Source organism: Cupressus sempervirens, chromosome 6 (assembly GCF_028749045.1).
Source record: "Cupressus sempervirens isolate cs-2001-9-10 chromosome 6, ASM2874904v1, whole genome shotgun sequence".
NCBI lineage: Eukaryota > Viridiplantae > Streptophyta > Pinopsida > Cupressales > Cupressaceae > Cupressus > Cupressus sempervirens.
In genome coordinates, this window is record NC_143123.1 from 677,055,734 (window position 1) to 677,080,528 (window position 24,795).

General features: G+C 35.4%; 1 long non-coding RNA gene across 4 annotated transcripts in view; it reads left to right on the forward strand.

Annotated features, from left to right (window-relative positions):
• LOC149554005 (uncharacterized) overlaps positions 1 to 23,835 on the forward strand; it is a 44,310-nt gene extending 20,475 nt beyond the window's left edge. Inside the window, exons 2-4 of one of the 4 annotated variants that reach the window (XR_016353217.1) lie at positions 21,987 to 22,156; positions 22,449 to 22,698; positions 23,505 to 23,835. This is a non-coding gene — a long non-coding RNA (uncharacterized LOC149554005). The remainder of the gene's footprint in view (positions 1 to 21,986; positions 22,157 to 22,448; positions 22,699 to 23,504) is intronic. The other 3 variants (XR_016353215.1, XR_016353216.1, XR_016353214.1) reach the window with 3 other exon arrangements.
• Positions 23,836 to 24,795: the final 960 nt, after the last annotated feature.

A 24,795-nucleotide genomic window follows, 5' to 3' on the forward strand; every position in this document is an offset into this window, starting at 1 on the left:
GTCTTACTTGGGCCCGCACTTCAAATTTGTGAAAAAATATGCATGTTTTTGGGCTCTATTAGCTTGACTTGAGTGGAATTGAGGGCTATCTTGGGCTCAAACTCAAGCTTAGGTGGAAATCATGGTTTGCTTGGTCAAGCTGGTCGGAAATTAGGCTTTCCTTGGGCAAACATAAGACCAACCTTTTGGAAACTTGCTAAGTGCTGGTTTGATTTCTTAAATGAAACTTGATGTGGCTTGCAATGCTTGAGATCATATTATAATTTTTTCTAAATGCTTCAAGTTTTGAACTTATACTTGCTTTAAAATGCATCCACTTTTTTATTTCACACCAAAGTAAGCTCAAATATCAACTAACCTCGTTCTGATTTGAATCAAAGGCTGCACAAAATCATAAGGGTTGTTGGGCTTAGAGCTCAAAGCAGGTTCGAAAATTTGTCCTTTCTTGGGCTTTGGAGCCCCAAGGAGGTTAGAAGTCCAACCTTACTTGGGTTCTGTTGGCATAATTGATGGTATGACAAGATTGTTGGCATAACTGATGATGTGATTTTGGAAAGAAGTGATTATTTAATTGCATGATGATCAATTATTGTATTGTCATTGATGTCAAATATTTGATCCGTTCTTTTAGTATGTTGCCAAGTATAATTAAGTGTTGTAAAGAGAATAAGGTGTATGATGCAATTGGTGCAGAGAAGAATAAGATGATCAGTGAGGTAATAATGCAGCTACTATGAGCAGTTAGTGACAATCGATAGTTGAGTTGATAGGTTTATCAAATCCATGATGAATGGAGCGGAGCGATGACAAGATGATGTTCACTAGATAGTGAAGATAATTTAGTTACGATAGCAACTCATAACCATGACAAGCAAACCATTTCCAGCTTGGAAAGGTGACAGGTAAGATAGTTTCAGGTTAGACAAGTGACCGATGTACTCGTGACAGACGAGTTAACAAAGAGACAAACAAGTTGACAAAGAATGAGTTCTTGAGTAATGATTGGTTTACTGGAATTAGTGACAAGTAATAAGATTTCAATGACTTGGGGTGAGTTAGTTGTAATCTAGTGGTTTAGATATACACGTGGAGGCCATGATTTTGCATTACAGTGATCGAGATTGAGATTGTAGAGGAAGCTTATGATAGGTCAATATGTGTTTGACCTCTAGCACAAAATAGTATGAATTAGTTGGCATGGTCGTGAAAGGTGATTTGCAACATAACATTATAGTGGTTGGATTCGAGCGCGATATTTGAATTTCCCAATTGTAATACATTCAGGGTTTGGTTAAGTCAGTGGAAGCGACAAAGACCAATATAATAGGTGAAAGGAGTACATGTTTGATGTTGTTGATTGTGGTCCAATTTGTGTGTGAAGAAGTGGAGAGAAAGTTGAGAAGGGTTAGAGAGCTTAAGCAGATCTGATTAGGCAGAGCTAGTGCTGTTTTACAAATCAATCTTTTTGTTGTTCCCTAACCATTACGATAGGTGAAATCCCATAACCGAGTTGATCCTAATAGGTCCTCATTGTAAATCCTTTAAGAGGGTGGCACTTTAACTAGTGTTTAAAGTCTTTTAACAAGACTACTCCTAACAGGGTAAAACTCCTAGCAGGGCTAGAGGTAAATCCCTTGACATTGTGACACTTAGCTGTGTCTTTGTAAACTCTTTATGGGGCGTACTTCAAAAAAGTACAAATTATTAGTGGGTACTAATCCCCACCGTGGTTTTGATCCAAGTTGGGTTTCCGTGTAATGAAATATCTGTCAAATGTGTGAATAATTTCATGTGTTGGATGTTTCATTTGATGCTTTAACATTGATTACCGATTAGTGGTTTAAAAGGTGAAAGTTGTTTGATTTGTTGATCACTGGTACAACCCCCCTCTCAATAATCTATTCACTTAGGACTAACAGGTCTTCCCAAGTTTGTCCTTCCATTAAATTTGCAAGTGTTTTGTCAAATTTTCATGTTTTGACTTGTTTTTGGCTTTTGCACTTGTAATTGCTGATCATTGTAATGATTGACTTCAATTTTTAATGTGTTTTCCGAGGTTTGTTAATTTTGTAACAGAATAAACTTCCTCTTGACAAGTCTTCCATTGAAGCATTCATCTTGTTTAGCATCCCAACCTTCATCTTGTCTTAGCTTGCAAATTTAGGAGCTTAGAATATTGGGCAGAAATGAGGGTGGTATTGGGCTTGAAAGCTCAAAGGAAGAGGAAAATCCAACCTTGCTTGGGTTCCATCAGCTTACCCCAAAATATTGCTATGTCTTGCAAAATGCATGTTAAAATAACATCCAACTTATGATTTGCCTTTGGTTTCTTGAAATTGCAGATCTTGTTTTGTTCCACCTTTTGTGAGGTCTGTACTCCCAAAGATGTAGCAAAAATTCTATGATTGTTGTGGGAATGCATGAGAATAGGCTTCTAGATTTCTCTAAGTGTTGGCAACTTCATCATGCTGAGTCCAAGTTTCATCTTGCATTGGGGTTTATTTCATTAGAATGCAGAACAAATTGCTATCTTTGATTGTCTTTCAATGTTTGCTAAAAGGCTAAATGTTTGTCAAACCTCTTGTTTCATGCTTGGAAAATTTATTAACAATGCTTAGATTCTCCTTTTGTTTCCAAGTCTTCACTTCATTGTTGAGGCCTTAGGTCAGATTTCACACTAGCTTTGAGCTTGGGAGGTCCAACTTGGGGTGGAAATTTTTAGGCCCTTGGGCTCAGATATTGTGTTTGCCTTCAAAATTTTCCTAAGTGTTAGGCAATCCTGTCAGCATAACTAATGCAGTGATGATGATTAAGGTTTGATGCAAGTTTGATGATAGGAAGATCAATTATTGTGTTGTCATTAATGTCATTTTTTTATTTGCATATTGATTGTGTTCTTGATATACTGCTAGGTAGTGTTTGATGTTGCAGTCTGTTTACAATATGAATTTGTTGGTGTGGTCATACAGTTTGGCACAAGGATGTCTGTAGTGATGTTCTGCACGATCACACATGTTTATGAGTCAGTTGTATTGAGCTATGATTGAGTCAAGTGCAGTAAGACAAACTGGAAGCATAATGGAGAACACACAGTGATAGCCAGTGAATGATTTGATTGGCTTGAGTGTCTACGATATTCTATGATCCTTGCAGGAATGGACTACTGCAACATGTATGTTTTGGTTACTGAAGATCGATGACTGAAGAACATAAGAATGTTTGAGCAATTATGAACAGGTGATGCCAAATCGATGAGTGGTCATGATTTGATTGGTTGCGGTGGATGTTCGTGATTCCTAGTTGTCATGATGATGACCTTTGGTGATTCTTGATTACTGCAATGAATGAATTTTTGAAGGTTTTGGGTGCACAACTGAAAAGTCATGAAATGACTAACTATTTATGTGTTTATTCAATGTGCAATGGAATCTATGGCTGACTTATGTATGGAATCGATTGTTCTAGAAGTATAATCTGTTTAGGGTTTGTTGTTTGAGTGGGAATGATTATAAATTAGGAGTTAAGGTGGTTGTGCCCTATTATTTAATGAAATTAATAAATAATGATGTAGGATGAAATCCTCGGTATAGATTGTGGATGATAGGTTGCGATCAAGTGTAATTATAGCAGTGACTTTTTACTGGTGTATTGTTGTGCTAAGTTGGATCTGATGAAGCAGAGGAGTGTTGCTATTCAGAGATCATTGTACAAGCAAATCCCATAATTGGGTAGATCCTAACAGATTTTTCTTGTAAATCCTTTAATAGGGCGACTAATTAACTTGGGTTCAAATCCCTTTTCAGGGTTGACCCTAATAGATCAAAGCTCCTAATAGGACTGAGATAAATCCCTTAATCGGGTGGCTCCTAATAGGGTTTGTTCTTAACCGGACATTGTTGTAAGCTCCTAACTGGGCCAAACCCTTAAGAAGGCACATTTTAAAAGAGTTCATATTTGTGAGTACCAACTCCCACTGTGGTTTTCCCTTATTCCCAAGGTTTCCATGAGAAAACATACTGGTGTCATCTTTGCATTTGTGTGGATGGTTGTTTAAGTTGGTTTGTTGTTGATGGTTTCATTTGCAAGTTTATGTTCATGGTGAATTATCAGTTAAGTTGTGAAATTTGGTTTTAGTCTATAGATCTGATAGATTACTAATTCACCCCACTCTCAGTAATCTTGATCTCATCAATACTAACAAATCCATGGGTGTCTTCCAGATTTCAGATTGTTATCAGAAATTCATTTTGTCATTGAAATTAGAATCTCCACCACTTGTTTGCCAATTTGTAGAGGGGCTACACGTTTGATTGCATGATTGAATTTGACATTTGGCTTGAGATTGATAGATGTGGGAGTCCTACCAATTGGGTGGGAATCCCCATGCTCTTGGGCTCCATCAGCTATGGTTGATGTTTAAAATTTAACGAAAATTTAACTAAGTGTTGTGTGTTTAGCATGTTCAAATTAGACATTTTCATCAACTCTCAAATTCTTTTCTTACGTTTGCCAAAGCTTTCTTTCTCCATTTGAAATCAAATTTGAACAAATGTTGAGAATTGCTTGCAATTGAGACCTTGCTCAAAATTTCAACCTTCATCAACCCTTAATACCTCAAAACATTGGCAAACTACAACTTAAACTAACAAACTTCTAATTATTAAAGCACAAAGAGGGGGTCATCATTTGCAATGGTTGATGATGTGGAAAGGGCATGTCAAGTATATTTGAGTGTTTCAGTAGTGACATTGGCATCAAACAAAGATCTTATCTTTCCTCCACCTTGTTTGGTCTATATATTGTTTTACTAGACAAATGGTTAAACGACAATAAGGGAGAGGGTGTTCAGTTAGCAGAATATTTGATGAGGCTATTGCTATATGAGAATATGTGATGAGGCTATTGCTATATGCAAATGATCTAATTCTAATTGCAAAATCTGCCTAGGGACTAGAAGAGCATTTGAAGGCTTTAGAGCTCTTTTGCGAAAAGTTTGGGCTGCAAGTGAACACCAACAAAACCAAAGCCATTATCTTTTCATTGAAGATGAAAAAGCAGAGAAGTTAATTTGTCTTTGAGGAAATTTCTTCAGAAATAGTGGAAGAATACAAGTATCTAGGAACTGAGTTTCATAGTAGACTCAGTGGGGAGAGATGCAGGTAAAAAATGAATCAAGGAGGATGGAGAGTTTCTTATCTTCTTTCGAAGAGATGTATGAAAGCAGAGTTATGGGATTGGAAAACCAAGACTTTTTTTGGTTTGTTGGTCATGCATGTTCTCCTCTATGGCTATGAAGTTTGGGTGAGTAAGTCGGAACAATTAGAAAGAATTCAAAAACACTTAATCACCGCCATTCATAAGGTCAAGTCAATGATGCCATGTGAGATCCTTTTATTGAGGCTAGTATGTTCTTGATGGAAGCATCAATAATAAATTAATAATTCATTTGCTAAGCTACATAAAAAAAGTTGAAAGCATGGATAAGCATCATGGTTGTTGAAGATGAACTAAATTGTAGGAAGAGAACATAATATATGATGAGATAAATTTATTAATGCCCAACAAAAGACTGACAACGGGTCCAAGGGACTACAATAGTGCGGCAAAAGAAAAGCCAAAAGCAGGCCCACCAAACGGTGGGTGGGGAAAAGAGAGAAAGAACCAAAACAAAGACAACAACTACTGAGCAAGATACAAAAATGCGAAGTTGAGAAGAGGAGCCTAGAAGCCACTCTAGCAACTGTGAATAACTGGGAAGAAGTTTAGAATTGGAGGATGGGACTTAGGGTTGGAAGAGACCCTAGACTGCTACTGAGATCCTCTGGGTGAGGGTGTGGCCCGTGAACTGGGGAAACCACATGAAAAAAAGATGTGATCAATTGAACCTGATCCTGATGTGAATGTGCTTCTAGAAAGAGTGGTTATGAAGCCTTGAAGTCTATTTAAGTTAGAGGGCAAGGCACTTCTGATCTGTGCACCCGAAGGAGGGGAGAGATTGAGACTCTCTGAATAAACAACAATACCTCCCTTTGCTTCATTAAATTGCATAAATGACCTAACACTAACATTGAAGTTAAAAAGATGGTGCTCAAAAAGTTTAGAACTGCAATGTGGACACAACAAAATGGTAGAAAAGAAGCACATGATGTCAAAGAATTTAATCTCAAATGGAAGCATGGTGAAAACGCCTATTTGAAGGCTGCAATAAAGGAGAAGGCTGAAATTTTAATAACACAATAGTGCCAGATCTCATCACTTTAGATGTGAAATGGGTAGATCAACTACTCCCATAGAAAAGTGCGAGGACAGAACTTGTGCCTTTCGTAGCAAAGTAGTTGTTGAAACCAATGTACACTTCTTAAATTGTTAAAGACTGAATGAACAGAGAAAACAAAATGATTATTGCATTAACAGTTTTCAGTCTAAAAGTAGACTTAATTGTGGAAAACTAAAAAGAAAGCCTAAATGATGATTAACTTAAGTTCTAGAAGAACGGGCTAAATAGAGCAAGAACTGAAGATGCAAAAAATAATCTAATACCCTTCTCTAATGGTCATTTTATGAACTACCTTGCAAAAGAAAATACATGTCTTGTAGTTGTAAATACTTTAGAACATTCTGCTGTTGTTGAGAACCTCCTTAGATCTGCCGAATGTCAATGACCAAGTGTAACCAAGAAAAAATGGAGAAGGTGGTCCCCTTCTTCAGAATGATTTGCAAGAAGATGGTAGAGCCTGCTATAGACTCTTCTGCCGACCCTTCCAAAATTTGCAAAATTGTTGACCCGAAATGATCACAAAAATACCCAACTTGATAGATAATTGAACTGTCCTCCTTTAGAAACATAAATACATTGAGAACAGGTGTGGAACCCTCCAAACAATTGCAGATGAGCAGAAAACCCCTAAACGAACTACACAATATCATGATTTGAAGAGTACAAAGCACCATTTTTCGGAGAAAAATGATCAAAAACCTTGAATGAACATCCCACGCAAACTGCACATGTTACAAAAACAGAATGATTTTTGAGGTGGAAAATTGTCCAAAACTGTTAAAGTATGTTGCTTTGGTCAGACAGTCTCTATAGTAGCAAATCTGAATTATATGCATATATACATCAATATGACTTACATATTGATAAGTATATATACATATATATCAATATATAATTTCGATGATATTCTGATATTGATTTCTGAAAACAACCGATGCACTTATATATTTCTTTTCATTGGGGAAAGTTCGAATGTATTTCATATGATAATAGACATGGCTGTAGATGTTGATCATTGTCTATCTCATATGATTTTCGGCATGACTGAAAATTCCAATCCTTATTTGGCATCTTGATATCATCGATCTTGCAGGTATTATGTGTGAGTTATACACAATAATGAATTGGTGCAGTATATACCGATCTGTATTAGCAATTGTTTATTCTAACTAATCCATGCTAAGATACTGTGGTGAATGGCCATGTCTTTAATTTAGAGACATGCGCATTCATCCATGTACCTTATCATAAGATTATATATATCAAATGAATTCATTCTTGCAAGTATCAAAATCAATAAATACAAAGCAAGATCTGGAGAACATTAACAGTTCAGTGATTAAAAACATTGCTTATCTTTATAACAGTGCATATCCATATGAAGTCCTGCAGTAAATCAGATCAATTGACATTGAAGTTTGAATCTGCAACATATCAATAAGCGAATAGTAAGCTTCTGAAACAAAAGAAAGTCATACTATAAAATCTGATATTAACTTATAAACATATACATGGTATCAAAGCATAGGTGAGGAAGATCCTATTAAGTTTGAGACACAGATTTATAGCTTGCTATTGCAGTCACATATCATCCTTCAAAATGTCAAACATGATAAGATTTGAAGACCGTCTTGCAAGTGCTGACAACTTTGTATCCTGGAAGCTTTGAATAATGCTTACTGCTAAAGAGAGAATGAAATAGAATCATTTGTGAAAGAAGAAAACGAAGAACCAAAAGATGATCCGGACAAAACATAATTGATTGAAAACAATGAGAAGGCCATGAAAATTATAGTGGATGCAGTCCGAGATCACATAGTATCTATAGTAGCAAAACATGAAACTGCATACCACATGTTCAAAGCCCTTGAAGACATTTGTAATAAATAATACTTGCAAAACACTTGCCCTTAAGAGACAAATGAATCATATAAGCATGAATAAGGGAGAATCTATAAATGCATTCTTCATGAGAATAACTGAACTAAGGGATCAACTGTCATCTGTTGTATAAGAAATTGATAACAAAGAGTTATCCCTAATAGCCTTAGGTGTTCTACCAAATTCATGGGAATCATTTGTACATGGTATAAGTGCAAGACCTAAACTTCCAAAATTGGATGGATTAAGTCTGTCTGCCTACAAGAAGAGTTGAGACAAATGACTAAAGGAAAACAAAAGCCTATAGATGAAGACATTCATGTTCTAGGGCAAGAAGAAGAATTTTAAAAGAAAAATAATTTTCATTGGAAGGGATTATCCAAATAGATGAAAGACCTGTCTAAAATCCAATGCTTTAGATGTGATCAATATGGACATTATGCAAAAAATTGCCCTGATTGAACAAAGCTACAAGCCTCATTTGCCAAAGTTGATAAGACAAACATAGAACAAGATCCTGAGAAGTTTGCCTTCTACTCAGCATTGTTCAGCAAAGTTGTAAACAAATTCAACACATGGATAATTGATAGTGGATCATCAAGGCACCTCATAGGATATCGAGACAATCTAGAAAACATGCAAGTAGAATCAGATGAGGAACTTACAATTGGGGATGATTCTGCACATTTCGTAAATGGGTTTGGAACCTGCACTATCAAATTGAAATCAAGAAACTCTATTCAACTCTCTGGAGTTCTATATGTGCAATGTATTAAAAGAAATCTAATATCTATATCAACACTTGAAGATGATGGATATAGAGTTACATTCATGGAGGGTAAAGTCTTAGCATGGTCAAAGAATTCAATTATAAATAAGACTCAAAATAGGCACGAGACAAGGACTTCTATATGAACTTTGCTCTAAGAACTAAGCTCTTTTTCATGAGATCTCAGACTCAAATGAGAGCTGGCATCGAAAATTAGGTCATATCCACTTTCACGCCCTAACTTCTATGGATAAATTTGTAATTGGACTACCTAACCTAAATCAATCCCATAGTGAGTCTTGTAAAGGATGTGCCTTGGGGAAAAACACTAAAAGTTCTTTTCCTAATAGTTTGAGTAAAACTAAAGCTGTGTTAGAATTAGTCCACTCTGACTTATGTGGACCCATGTCAGTGCCCTCCTTAGGAGGATTTTTGTACGATGTAATCTTTATTAATGACATCTCCAAGAAGACTTGGATATACTTCTTGAAGTGCAAGGAATTAGAAGAGATTCTTAAGAAGTTTTAAAAATCCAAAGCAATTGCTAAAATCTCTTTAGGAAAGAAAACTAAAACTGTAATAATAGATAATGGAAAAAAGTACACTTCTGAAATATTTAAAGAATTTTGCACAAATGGTAGTATTAAGAGGGAATTCACTAAATCCTATAATCCTCAACATAATGGGGTTGCTGAGAGGAAAAACAAGACTATTGTTGAAGCCACTAGGGCTATGCTTTATAATCAAAATTTGAATATGGCATTTTTGGGTTGAAGCATCAAGTACAAGAGTATACATTCAAAACAAATGCCTTTACTCACACTTGGACAACAAAACTCCTGAAGAAGCTTTTACAAGTGTAAAACCAGAGATTAACCATTTAAGAATATTTGGTTGTCTAGTTTACATCCATATACCTAAAGATAAAAGGTCAAAATTAGAACCCACTGGAAGGAAAGGAATTCATTGCAAGCTACAATGAAACTTAAAGGCTTACAAAATATGCATACCTGGACAAAGACAGATAAAACTTAGTAGAGATGTCATATTCAAAGAAGACAATGCTTTTAAAAGAGCAAAGAGTTCAAATGAAATGGAAGCATAGGAAATACCTAAAGCTATAGAAGAGAATTCCACTCCTGAGATTCAGAGGGAGTATCTGGAAAATACTACAAATGAAACTCAAACTCCTACTGATATTCAAGAAGAGAATCAAAACAATAATCATTAGAGACTACTTTGGTCAAGAAAGATGATACAGGAAGCAGATAAGCAGACGCCACCTAAAAGGACATTTAAAGAGAGTAAAAAACCTCACAAGTTAACATATGCTGCATTAATGTGTGAGATTCTTGACTCTGAACTTGCTGATGTTTCTGAAGCTATCAAGTATCAAGTTTGGAAAGATGCCATGATAGAAGAGTATCAATCCATTCTGAAAAATGATGTTTGGGACATAGCTTCTAGACCAAAAGAGAAATTTGTTGTTTCATCCAAACACTCTTCAAAATTAAACATGCTGTAGATGGTAGCATTGAGAAACATAAAGCATGTTTTGTAGCTAGAGGATTCTCGCAAAAGGAAGGTATTGATTATGAAGAAACATTTGCACCTGTTGCTCTCTATACCTTAGTTAGAGCAGTGATAGCCATTTTAAAGGTTGGAAGATCCACCATATGGATGTGAAAACTGCATTTTTGAATGAGACTATTGAAGAAGTCTATTTAGAGCAACTTGAAGGTTTTGTGATTCATGATGCATTTTCATATGTTTGTAAGTTGAAGAAAGCCCTTTATGGACTTAAACATGCTCCTCCAGCCTGATATGAAAGGATCAATGGCTATCTATTGGGTCTTGGATTCTCTTTGAATGATGCTGACCCTAATCTCTACTTTAAGATAACTAATGGTGATATGTTGACGACCTTCTAATTATAGGAGAAAATCACCTTATTGATAAGTGTAAGAAAGGCTTGGCTTCTAAATTCAACATGAAGGATTTGGGCAGTCTACACTACTTCCTTAGATTGGAAGTCTAACAAAAATAAGGGAACATCTTTCTAAGTCAAGGGAAGTACAATATTGATATTCTGAAAAGATTTAGAATGTGGAACTGTCGACCTATGTCAACACCTATAGAAACAAACTTACATAACCTAAAAGAAGCAACAACCGAGTCCAGACTTGCAGATCCTAATTTATATAGATAGGTGATCACTAATGTACCTAATTAACACTTGCCCAGATATTTGCTATGCAGTGAATGCCTTGAGCCAGTTTATGTGTGAACCTCGAGAGATACATATTGTTGCTGTGAAGCATAAATTGAGGTACCTTCAGAATACTATTGGATATGGACTTAAATATGAGAATACCAATTTGAACCTGCATGGATACTTTGATTCTGATTGGGCCGGAAGCGTGACAGACTGAAAAGGCACATCGGGATGTTGTTTTAGTTTGGGATCAGCTATGATTTCATGGATTTGTAGAAAACAATCTTCAGTAGCTCAAAGTTCAATTGAAGCAGAATACATTGCAGCTACAATGGGAGCAAGAGAAGTAGTATGACTCTGAAAATTGTTTGAGGGACTATTTGGTGAGCCTTTGGAACTTACTAGCTTTCATTGTGATGATCAAAGTTGTATCAAATTATCAGTGAATCCAGTATTTCATGATATATCGAATTATATAAAGATTCCATACCACTATGTGAGAGATATGGTTGAAAGAAATGTGATCCAGTTAGAGTATATTAATACAAGCGATCAAACAATTAACATTCTCACCAAGCCGCTTCCCATAGTGAAAGTTGAACACTTCAGAAAGAAACTTGGTATGATTGAAATGTAAATTATTGAGATTGGGTCTCAAATTTGTAATTTGTATTAATATAAATAAAGATGTTCAAAGTGTAAACTCTTTTGTCATATGTGTGACTCTATCACTTATGGGCCTGCCCTCTGTACATTATTGAAAGGTGACAATCTTTCTAATAATGAATTGTTGATTCTAACATTATAAGGTGACGACTTTATAATGATTAGTTTACTATCATTATGAATATCGTAAGACTTGATATTCATGGACATGTCATGATAGTAAATTGGACATATTGATAGATATCATGAGACTTGATATCAGTTGAAGATCATTATGCTCTTTCATCATGGTAGATATCACGAGTTATAATATCTATCGATATATCATGATCTGTTATGGTAGACAGTATGTGACTTGATTTCAGTGCACATACTATAACTTGGATATACATATAAGAAGAATGTTATGTGACTTGATGTTCTTAGGCTTATTATATCTTTTGATGTCACGAGTTAGGTGATATCACTACTTCAAATAAGGTGAACTTATTGAAATTTATATTTTGTCTTCCCTAGCTAAGAGGGAGTGTTAAAGTATGTAGCTTTGGTTAGATAATCTCTCTGAGTATCAAATCTGAATTATATGCATATATACATATCAAGATGACTTATCATATATACACATATATCAATATATAATTTTGATGATATTCTGATATTGATTTCTAAAAACAGCTGATGCTCTTTTATATATATATATATTTCATTGTGGAAAGTTCAAATGTATTTCATATGATAATCGGCATGGCTGTAGATGCCAATCATTGTTTATCTCTTATGATTATCGGCCTGACTGGAAATGCCGATCCTTATTTGGCATTTTGATATCATCGGTCATGTAAGGATTATGTGCGAGTTATACACAATAAATAATTCGTGCTACATATACCAATCTGTATTAGCAATTGTTTATGTGAACAAATCTATGTTAAGATATTGTGGTGAATGGTCATGTCTCTAATTTAGAGAAATGCCCATTCACCCAAGTACCTTACCATAAGATTATATATATCAAATGAATTCATTCTTGCAAGCATCCAAATCAATAAATACAAAGCAAGATCTGGAGAACAATAACAGTTCAGTGATTAAAAGCATTTCTTATCTTTATAACAGTGCATATACATATAAATGTCTGCAGTATATCAGATTGATTGACATTGATGTTTGAATCTGCAACATATCAATATTCAAACAGTAAGCTTCTGAACCAAAAGAAAGTCATACTATAAAATCTGATATAAACTTAGTAAACATTTACAAAAACTAAGCAGAAGCAGAAACACAGATAAAAGAATATGGATCAAAGATTACATAACTCCTTTTTCGAGGAAAAACGATAAAACCTCGCTGAATATTTTGAAGGGAAAAAATTATGAAAATCCACCATAATTATTTGAGGGGAAAACTTATGAAAGCTAAAGGGACACAATTATGAAAGCCCATCAGATAATTTTTGAGGAAAAACTATTAAAACCCATCTGATAACTTTTGAGGAAAATTTACTAAAACCCATCAGATAATTTTTGAGGTAAAAATCATTAAAACTCGCTTGATTTTTTTTTTTTTTTTTTCAATATCTTAAAATTTTAGGGTGACAAACCAAAAGGAACATAGAACCACAGAACCTAGAAAAATATTGGCAAAAAATTAAAAATATTGTACTGTAAAAACACTGAAAAATTGCAGGAAAAGACATGCGATCTTGTATGCGGATTGCATTGACTGCTTTAAACAGGCACTGAAACTGGAAAGAATGGGGCGTGGGCCCAAGAAAACTGTTGCCGAAAATGGACACTGAAAATAGCGGGGACTTAGAAGAAAACAACTGCTGCTAAGAACAAAAGTCACAGGCGGACTAAGATCATTTAAAACATATCGGACACTTGACATATCTCCTTTGACTGGGTGCAGGAAAACTCTGCTGATTGGCGCCGTTGACATCCAGGTCGCCCAGAAGGAAATCGTGGGCTTGGAAAAGAAACAAAAAATTAATTTTTTTTGTTCTTATTTGCTGAAGACCACCTAAAACCACAAACAACTGAAATATTTATTATTGGACGGGGTGAGATAGACGGGCCTCAAAAACTAATATTGTGGGTTTTGTTGAAAAACTGTGTGCTGAAAATTGGTAAAACTGAGAACTCCACTAATAGACAAAGTTGACCATAAAAAGAATACAGATGTTTTGTAAAAACAGGATTTTCCACAGCCAAAACAATTAGTAGATAGTTGTCCCAAGAAATTCTGAAAATGGTCAAAAAAAACAAAAAGCTCATGATTTTAATAGCCACACTTCTCCATTCTAACCCACGTTTACTTCTGAAATCTTTAACTTGCAATTTGGACCTGATGCCTTCAAATGTGCAGAAAAAACCCTAGCCAAGTTTTTAAAATAGAACTCAAATGATATTTTTCCATAAAAAAATAAATTTGGAAAACTATTTTTTGGAAAAAAATTCCAGATCAGATGAGGCAAAAAATTTGCCAAATTTTCAGAAACCCCATCAACCTGGTCTGATACCATGAAATTGTTAAAGACTAATTGAACGGAGAAAACAAAATGATTATTGCATTAAAAATGAAACCTTAAATAGAATTTACAGACCCTAATAATAGGCTAGTCTAAAAATAGATTTAATTGAGAAAAACTTAAAAGAAGGCCTAAATGACCAATAACTAAGGCTCTAGAAGAATGGGCTAAATATAGCAAGAACTGAAGATGCTAAAAATAACCTAGTAACTTCATCATGAGTGTGTTGCACATGAGGATATCTGTAAACAATTTGAAGATACTTTGAAGGTGGTCAGTCTAAATGAGCTCTTTGAAGAGACAAGGCTTCACAAGTTTGCAAATTTCTTGGTTGAGATTCACAGTAGAAGAGCTGTGATGTAAAGAAATATAAAAATGTGTTAATGTTGTAGTTTTTGGTCCCTTAGACCACCTAGTCTCATAGATGTTATTAAAGTTCCTTCATTCATTCTATCAATTTCAATATTGTATGAAGTCATTGGATTTGTGATTTCACTTTGAGAAAAAATGGCTCATCTTGGTGTAAACCAAGAATCATCATTGAACCTAAAATGTCAAAAAAAAGAGTGCTTTGTCCCTCTTAATGTAGAAATTGGAATAGCTGAAAAAGACATTTTAACTTTTTTAAGGGTTGCAAAAAATTCGAGGACATCTTACAGTTGCCATAAATGACATTTGTAGGCTGCGTTAGTTTTATGTGCACTTCACGTGCATTCAAATTTGTTCCTAGATTTTCTTTAAAGTAATAAAACAAAAAGGAAACAAAGACACTTGAGGGTATTGGCCATACCTTGCTTGCATAGGCCTATTTAATTGTTTACATTGACCCCAAATTTAGTTGAATGAGCTAATGTAGTAGGAATGCAAACATTTCTTTTGATTGACCTGCACAAATTGACTAACAAGAATTATTGTGTGGATTCATAAAATAGTTAGCATTTGTATCGTGATCTTGATCAAATTGTGTTGAACAAGGAGGCATGTTTATCTAAAAACTATGATAAAAGGCATAAGGGAGCTTGAATGTTTATGAAATTGCCTATTGTTTATGTACTAATGCTAGAACATGGAAATGCCACAGTAGCTCCTGCATTGTGGGAAAGCCTCAAAATAAAATATTAAGCATATGAAGCCATGGTAGCTGTATTAAAAAATGTTTTGTTTTCATAATTATCTTTTGCATGTGAAGGGTCTCAATGATGGATCAGCAGCCATTGAAACAACAGTGGAGGAGTGGGATTTGGTATTGATAATGAATGATTTGCCACCATCATTTTTTTCCTTTGCCAAGTCCTTGCACATTGCAAAAACTCACAAGGAATAGAGAAAGACAAAATAAACTAATTGGTTCATCAAGTGATTCTTTAAAGCCCCATACTTATCCTCAACTCCTGCATGCACGAATTTGATGGCCTCCTTGGCCCTATCCATGCCCTCATATATGTAGCCCATAGAGGGCTTCTCCCCATCAACATATAATATGATAACTACCAGGGGCTCAGTGACTTGCAAATAATGTTAAAAAAAAAAGTAACAAGTGTGCATTAATATTAGAAAATTGGAAAGTTGCAAACAAAACAAAAATATATTTACCTACATGATCTCTTTACAAGGTGTCTAAAAACCAGGCTCATAAAAAATACAATATGTCACATACATCCTTGCAGTAGCTGTAGCATAGGATGAGGCAATCCATTCCTCACCAACAAACATGCATCTCAAAGTTGCCTTTTGATTTCATCAAAGATTTTAGTGAGAGGAAATTTGAGACAAATCTTGCAATGGCAAGATGTTCCGACTCCTATTGCCTCATGTATTGCCTTAAAATGGTAAGGACCATGCATGATTGTAGATAAATTTGCAAATATTTTTGGCCCTTTCAATGCATGATTTCACCTGTTCAAGCTTACCAATATCTTCCAACATGAGGTTGAGGCAATGGATTGCACATGGAGAGTAAAATTTTTTTAGGTGCCTGTCCATCAAAAGTTTACCTAGAACATAACTTGTTGCATTATTTGTCACCACCCACACTATGTTTTTTCCCCTACCTCATGTATGACTTCCTTGATAGCCTCACATATGTGGCATTTTTGACATGCAAGGAAGCATCAATAGACTTCAAGAACATGGTAGATCCTGAAAATAAAACAAAATAATTATGAATTATCATGGATCAATCAACAAATTAAAATATAAATTATTCAATGCATTTGGTGAAGTAGAATGATCAATCACTTCTGTAGGAGTGTCATATTCCTCCCATCTGTCCAACCATCTATCATGACAGTGCAACCATTTTGGCTCCAAGACCATCCATGGTTCTCTAGCTTAACTTTCATATCATTAACCATTTATAAGAAGAGGGGGCTACTTAACTCAGCATCAGTAGGGGCTCTAAAATCCGCCTCACAAATGGTTATGAGAGAGACCAGTTACAAATAGACTAGGTTTAATCATGTGATAAAGCAGAGTTTAACTTCAAACTATAAATATTAAAATTTAATTTTAAAGTTAAAGCAATCAAATTAAGAAGAATTACTTGACTGCAACAAATCAAATGTTGAAAAAGTAGCAAAACTTGCAAATTTGTTTTCGTGTAGTATCTTGGACCTCCTTGTGCTGATCCATTCTCTCAAGTGAGGGTTGTGCACCGAGAGTAGTGCTGCACAAAATCATTGTCCAATTTTGTTTCCAAACTCTAGGGCCGCAAGTAATAGTGCCACTAAGATGAGCAGAAGTAGAAGCACTAGCATTAGGACGAAAAGGAGTCATGAAAGAACCCTCTCCAACACAACTTGCGAATGTGGTTATGATTGCGGTTGTGGATGAATGGGAGCCAATAGCATTTAACTCTTCTAGTCGCCTCTTCTGAGTTTCCTGTTCTTGTCCATTTGTTTTTAATTGGACTTAACAAAAGTGAATTGCCTTAGAAGCTACTTTATCACATGGGTCAACATCATTACCAGGCATGTTGACATGGTATTTTAAATCTATTGATGCCACCATGACTAATTATCAGTGTTAGGAAGACACGTTCCCCCCTACAAGATGTGTCCCAAAGATGGAGACACGTTGCAAAGACTTTTTGCGTCTCTAGAGACCTAAAAAACGATTGGAGACTGCATGACAAAGTCCCCTAAAGACATTGGGTCTCCAAATCCAAAAAGTTTAAGTCTACCCTATGTCTCCTGATTAAAAAATAAATTTAGAATATAATATTAAATTATTTAATGTATTTTGGCCCTCGTTTTAATGTTTTTTTATTGGAAAACCAATGGCAATTGAAATGATCTAATCATTTGTTTTTTTATTTTATAACTTCAAAAAATATAACAAACATTTTTCTTCCAACTTGGCCAAAGATCATTAGAAATATTCTATTTTAGTAACTTAAAAGACACTATGTTACGAGTCAATGGTATTTCTTAGAAGTATTATGTTTATTTCAAAAACAATTTCTGTCTCCAAGTACTCCCATCTCGTATTTTTGAAAAATAGCCATATCGGTACCAGTACGAATACTGGAAATCTCAAAGTCTCCTCATCTCCCGGTAACACTAGTAATTATTTTACAAAACATGCATTTTGTTTACTAGGAAACTCAATATATTTCCAAGCTTCATCCTTTGGAGGCATTTGGAAAAATTGATGTTTTGAAAACTTTGAAGGCTGCTGCAATTAGACAATTTTACGAAGAAAGTACCATTTGTGCATTGTACTTTAGAAAAATCAACAAACCCTACATTTTTTTTAGAGGAAATTGTTAATACATGTATACATTATTTTCTTAAAAAATTCAGGGTTTGCTGTTGTTTTACTTAAAGTATGCAATTCATATTTTAATAGAAAACATTCAAGATTTGGAAAGTTCAAAATTTAACAAAAAACAATGAAAAACCAATAAACATGCAAAAAAAAACACCAACAAATTTTAGAAAATCTCACACGTACCTCTTTCAAATGAGTTGATCTTTCAAATGAGTTGAGAAGTCTTGGAACAATTGCTGTGGACTCCTTGATGTGCTCTATGCAAACCTATGGCCTTCCCAATGTGATTTGTGGACTCCTTGATGGTCTTCTTTCCCACTGGTTGCAAACCTACAACCTCTTCTCTCTCTCTCTTTCCCCCGTCTCATAAACAAGCAAATAAGACACCTTTTAGGGCAACAATGAAAAGATAGGCAAGAAAAAATTAAGGAGAAAGTAAGTGGTTCTTTTAATTTTAACTTGGCAGCTAACTGCTGCTGCCCGCAGGTCATAGCCTATGGATCCAGCTGGTCATGGCAACACCCGCTGGCTCGACGAGTCATGCAAGTCATGGCCCATGACCTGACGGATCATATAAACTCGCTAGGCACTCCATGATCTGCGACCTGCCTGAACTCGCATCACTCACGGCAAGTTATGAAACACTGCTATATCATGATGAATGATGTTTAAGAGGATTAATTGCCAAAGGCGATGGAAGGTCTATCTACACCTTTTTGGAATTAACTTGGGAAAGGTGGTGAGTAGGTAAATTTTGCTCTAAATGCAATTTTACAGATATTTGAGTCTAGTACTAGAGGCCAAAGGGAAGTCTGAATGGGGAGGCTGCCATGAAGGTCAAATCTGATGCCTCGAATATAAAGTAAGACATGGGTGTTGTCAACATTGCCCCTAGGAAATAAATCCATTGGTTGCAAGTGCATATACAAAGTGAAGTGTAAAAGTTGCTCTATTTGCATTTTCACAGATTTTTCACTGCTAGTACTAGAGGCCAAGGGGAAGTCCGAATGGGAAGCTGCCATGAAGTTCAATTCTGATTCCTTGAATAAAAATTAAGACTTGGGCATTGTCAACATTGTGCATAGGAAAGAAATCCCGTGGTTGCAAGTGAATTTATAAAGCGAAGTAATTAGATGATTCTTTAGACAAGTATAATGCTTGTCTTGTTGCAAACAGATATGCGCAGGATGAAGTAGACTACGAGGAGACATCTGCTAAACTTTTGGTTGGTTTTCTCAATCGCTGTTCAACTTGGATGCAAGGTATATCAGGTTGATGTCTAATTTGCCTTCTTGAATGGAGAATTGGAGGAAGAGGTCTACACGATTCAACCAAAGGGGTTCCAGTTTAGATAAAGAGCATTTGGTTTGCTAGTTGGCCAAGTTCTTGTATGGACTTAAGTAGATTCCTTAACCCTTATATTTTAAAGTTGATCAATATCTTAAGAGATTTAGATTTCTGAAATAACCATTCTAAATTCATATTGTCGAAATCAACAGTGGTAACATAGTGATCCTACTTGTTTATGTTGATGATCAGACCATTAGTGCAAGTAGCCCTATTATAATGGGAGGAGTGAAATATTGATATATGATTAGTTTTGAAATTGACAAATCTAGGCTTGTTTCAACCTGAAACATTGTTTAGGTGTAGAATTTTAACAAACTAATCATAAAAACTTTGTATCATAAACTAAGCATGCCAGATTTCCTTTAGAATTTTTTCAAATGACTCAATGTAATCCTGCATTGACACCTATGGAAATTGGGGTCAAGCTCTCAATCAGCAATGTATCATCACTTGTCAATGAAACAAAGTATCAACAATAGGGCTGTAGTTTGATTTTTCTTACTTCAACTAGAGCTAGTAGCGATTAATGTTTTGTAGTCAATTGCCTTCATATCTAAACCTCAAGAGGAACATTGGCAAGCTGCAAAATGTGTTCTTGAATATGTCAAAGGCTCCCTTGACTTCAACAAATCCACAATAGGTTATATTTTCACTTTTGGATTAGGAGTAATTTCTTGCTAGAGCAATCTGTTAGCATGAATGCTGATGAAATTCCTATGGGGGAGTATCCTAGCATTGTTGGAGCATGTGGGAGATTGTTAGTATGATTATATGTTGCATTCATGGCAGCGTTTGTCATTGATGTCAACATATTGAAGACTAACAGAGCAAAAGACAGTGTTTGAGGTCATATGGTTCGAGGATTGAAGATTAGGTTAGGCATAGTTGAAGTCATGTTCTATAGAGTGTACTGATTCCATTGGTAAGAGCGCATGCAAAAGTCGAAGATTGGTGATAGTTATTTGAGATTTATAGAAGATAGTAGACAAACATAGTTCCTGAGAAGTGGTTTCTGGTAATCGGGTTATATCTTCTAACAGGGATAGAATCTGGATAAGCCCGGTTAGACACAGGAAGAAGACATCACGTTGATGTTGTGGTTGAGTGCGTGAAGCCCAAGATTGCATGTGTGAAGATTTGTAAAGACTGTTAGCCGACAGTGTTGTGTAATTATGAAAAGATATAATGTAACGTATATTGTTTTATCTTAATTAGGTCCTATTGTAATTGTAAATTGAGAAAGCCTCAAGGCTGACACAATAAGTTATTTTGAGGACTTGGTATAAAGGAAAGTTATTTTCTTGGTAATGACATGTGTAAGAAAGTGAATGTAATAAGTTTTGATTACATGCGAGTAAGCAATCTAAGGGATTTGTCTTATGCGAATTTGCAGATCTGAGAAGTATTTGTTGTAGTAGAGGCACAGTGGATGAGTGCAGTGATTATATTTGGCAGAGAGTGCTAGTGGACAGTTTCTCTTTTGGTATTGTTCTGAAAGGTATAATACAGAGGCCAGTTGGACAGTGAGTTCAGTGGTCTTGCTCCTAAAGCTGTTTGGACAGTGGGTCCTTCTGCCTTCCACAACCTCTAATAGGGTTAGGATCTCCTCACAGGGATTCAAAGTCTTCTAACAGGACTGATGTGTACTGAGTGTATTTAATTTGATCCTAACATAGTCCATCCTCTTGAAAGGAATTTATATATTAGTACATCATTTTGTGGGTACCATCTCCACCAGGTTTTCCCTTTGATCAAGGGTTTCCCTAGTTAACAAATCTGGTGTTATTGTGTATGGTTATCTTCTTGTGGTTATTGCACTTGCTGGTTACATGGTTCAGATTTAATGAGGATAACAAAAGTAGTTTTGATTGCATAACTGATTCACTCCCCTCCCCCTCAGTTATCTTGGTGGACTTTACTTTCTAACACAATCATCAAAACAATTGCCTAATCTTAAGTAGAATGTACATCAATGATCAGTACGACCTATGGGCTTAGGTGTGAATAGGGTAATTACCAAACTGGTGGCTTTCCTCTTGGTTCTTATTCATACTTGTTAGTTTACTTGGGGCACATTCACTTTTAAAAAAAAACTGTGTCTCATGATGTATGATTGTGACACCTCATAATCTTTTGTTATCGTATCCTCTCAGCTTGCTTATATAAGCAAGGCCTTTCTTCTACATTATTTATCATTGGTCCATTTGTTCATTTTATCAGAACTGGATTGCAGACATAATGACTAAAGCACTTGGTAAATATACATTTGTCAAGTTTACAGATAACTTGGAATTATATCTGGTTTATGATTAAGGGGCTATATTATGTTAGCTGTGTAGTATATATCTTGGCTTCACATAGGTTGTAGGTTGTTGGTTCTTTCAATTTGTATGTATGCAGCTACTTATTAATAGGGCTTTCTAGAATGAAACATGTACATGTTTTAAAATTTATATTGTATCCAACGGCCAAATGAAGATTAGAACATTTGATCTTTATAGACTATACGCTGATTCCTGATTAGTTTCTTGTAGGCAATGGTATGCTGACTCTACAGAGCTGAGAGAGTCCTGGAAAGCTGAATACATGGATGCTTGTACTGTCAGAGGATTTCGTATCTTGAGAGAGAATAATCCTCCTGCAAGCATAGAGGCTTATATATCTGGTGTGCTGGATTAATTCCCAACCTGTAAGGTAGATATCATCCCAAGTATTGAAAATTGAAATATCATTAAAGATCCTATATATCTTTTATGTTTGGAGAAAGAGAGGGTGAGAGGAGGTTTACTTGCGTTAAGATTTGATTTTTTAAACTTCAAATATGTGGTCACTATATTACTGCATGATGGGAAACCTTAATCTTGTGTATTCTTTTCCCCAAGTTTTGTAAGAGAAACATATACATTTAATATTTGTCATCTACTTCAACAGTTGACTTTTAAACACATTACTTATTACACTAGCTTGATCATTGATGGAAACACAGGACAGACAATGGCTATAACAATTATAAGCATTACTGCATTTGGTTGGGGAATCAAAGCACAGGGTGTGAAGCGAGATCATTGATGATTAACATGTTACCAGATTGTTGATGATGAACTTTAGCATTGCCAACACCAAACGGATTTATGGCTAAATATCCGTTGATGGTCATAGCATTCCACGTGTTGGTGTTGAAGTTCCCTAAGTGGAGAGTCTAACCAATTTGTCATGTCCAACTCTTCTTTATAAAGGTATGTAATGATCCCAGTCGTATTGTTACTTCAAACCCAGGAGAATGTTCCGATGGACCAACTGGCAGGTTTAGCACATAGTTCAGGTTATAATCCTACCAAGAAGTCTACAACAGGTTCAGGGAAGAAGATAATATCCGAGTCATAGATTTACTACAAATTAAGTGGAGATGATCTGTATTTTGCTAAAATCCAATTTATTATAGGCCCAATGGTAAGCATCACACTGCCAAATTTATTAGGCTTGGGAGAAACTAATATTTTTATAGTGAATTTAATACAGGCCAAAAGAGCTAAATTTAAACAACATAAATTCAACTAGAGACCAGGGATGGGAAGAAGATAGAATATGATGAGAAAAGGACCAAAATCATAAATGTTACAACTTTTTGTATGATATCGGAAGACGATCTATGTGATCCATTATGTAGCTTCTAATACATGCCTGAAGAAGTTTCATATCAGAAATATCTTGTATATGTTGGCTGCCTTTAAACTATTGATGTTCCCGTAAAACATTAATACCGATCTTAATCACATCTCTAATACAGATTTGTCCATATTTTCCCACCAAAAGCATATGCTGGTCAGCTAGACAAGGTCCCCAGAAATCTCTTATTGTTAAATTGTTTCTTATGGTATGCAAATCACAAGCTTGTTATTTTCTATAAATGTTTTCTGGCATTAAACATATTATGCAGCCTTTTGGTGGCATAAGAAGTCTTTCTTTGCAAAACATGTGATTTTTAAAGCAGTCATCATAGAATCATTAATATTGTTGAAAAGATCTTCATTTTGTTGTGCAGGTTTGTAGCTTCTTTTGCCTTCCCTAAGACGGGGTGAGGATATTGCTAAACAGTTGCTTGGATATATGCTAAAAAATATGGTAAATGTTGACCAGAAATCACGAGTCAGGATAAGAACCCGCGAAGGCTGTTATTCCCTGGAATGTTTTTCCAATATAGGACCAATATAAAATTCTGGAAAACACTGGGCTACCGACAGGTTGCTAAATACTCAGTAGTTAATGTTTGTGTCTTATCTTGCAAAGGCAAAGATTTGAGGGGTCACAGCTCTTCCTTCTTGTAAGAACTCATTTTTTCACATGTAAATTTTTCTGAACTCTGTTACTTGCAAGTCATGTTGTTATCCATATGAGGAGTTGTTCTTTTTGGGTTGGTTCATACAAAACACAAAACAATCATATTTTGATATTTATTTACAACAAAATTAAAAAATGATGTCAGGCAATGTATGACATGTCCGAAAGGTTTGATTTTCGTAAAGAAGCCCTATAGTATTCATGTCAAGCAATATATTACATTCCTCTCTGCATGTCCTTTGGTGCCCTCTCCGCTTCAGAGCACTCATTGCACAGAGGCTAGCATTAAAAGTCACGGTAACATTAAATAAACAAGTTTGCGGTCTCCTAAGATACACTATGTATTATCTCATCTCCGTTTCCATTTCAAGTGCTAATGTTTATTAAGAAGGAATTAAAGGTGAAGTGGCACTTTCTGTTTCTGTTTTTTTGTTTGTTGAGATCCGACTCCCTTCTCACCTCATGCTTCGAGACACATTTCAGAGCAAATCAGACAAAATGTGATTAAAATACTCTTTATTGTTCTCCATTCTTCCTCTCCTGCTGACAACCGTACGCATAATAAAAAAATAGAAGACAATTGCAAATTATTTATCGTTTCAAAGGTGGAGATTAAAGAAACTTTTCTTCCTGCTTTCTACTTCCACATATCATTTTTGCGTACAATGGCTATAAAGGTTCAGGTCTTTGTTCCCGTTGAAGGAAGAAGCCGGGAACAAATATGGCGGGGGATTTTAGATTGCAGAATGATATAAAAAATACATTTTCATGGGTGGGGGTGGTTTCTGCCGGGTTCATCTGGGATGAATCCCCATTATGACAGAAACCCTTTGTGTGCTGTTTACGGATCTTGAATGGGTGCGACCAATACCTTTATGAACCGGTAACATTGGTTTTAGTCTTTTTAGCTGATCATATGTGACAAGGATAATCACAGCAATGCCAGAAAAGACTAAGAGCCGACCTAACACTCAAATTTAATCTGGCTGGCGTAG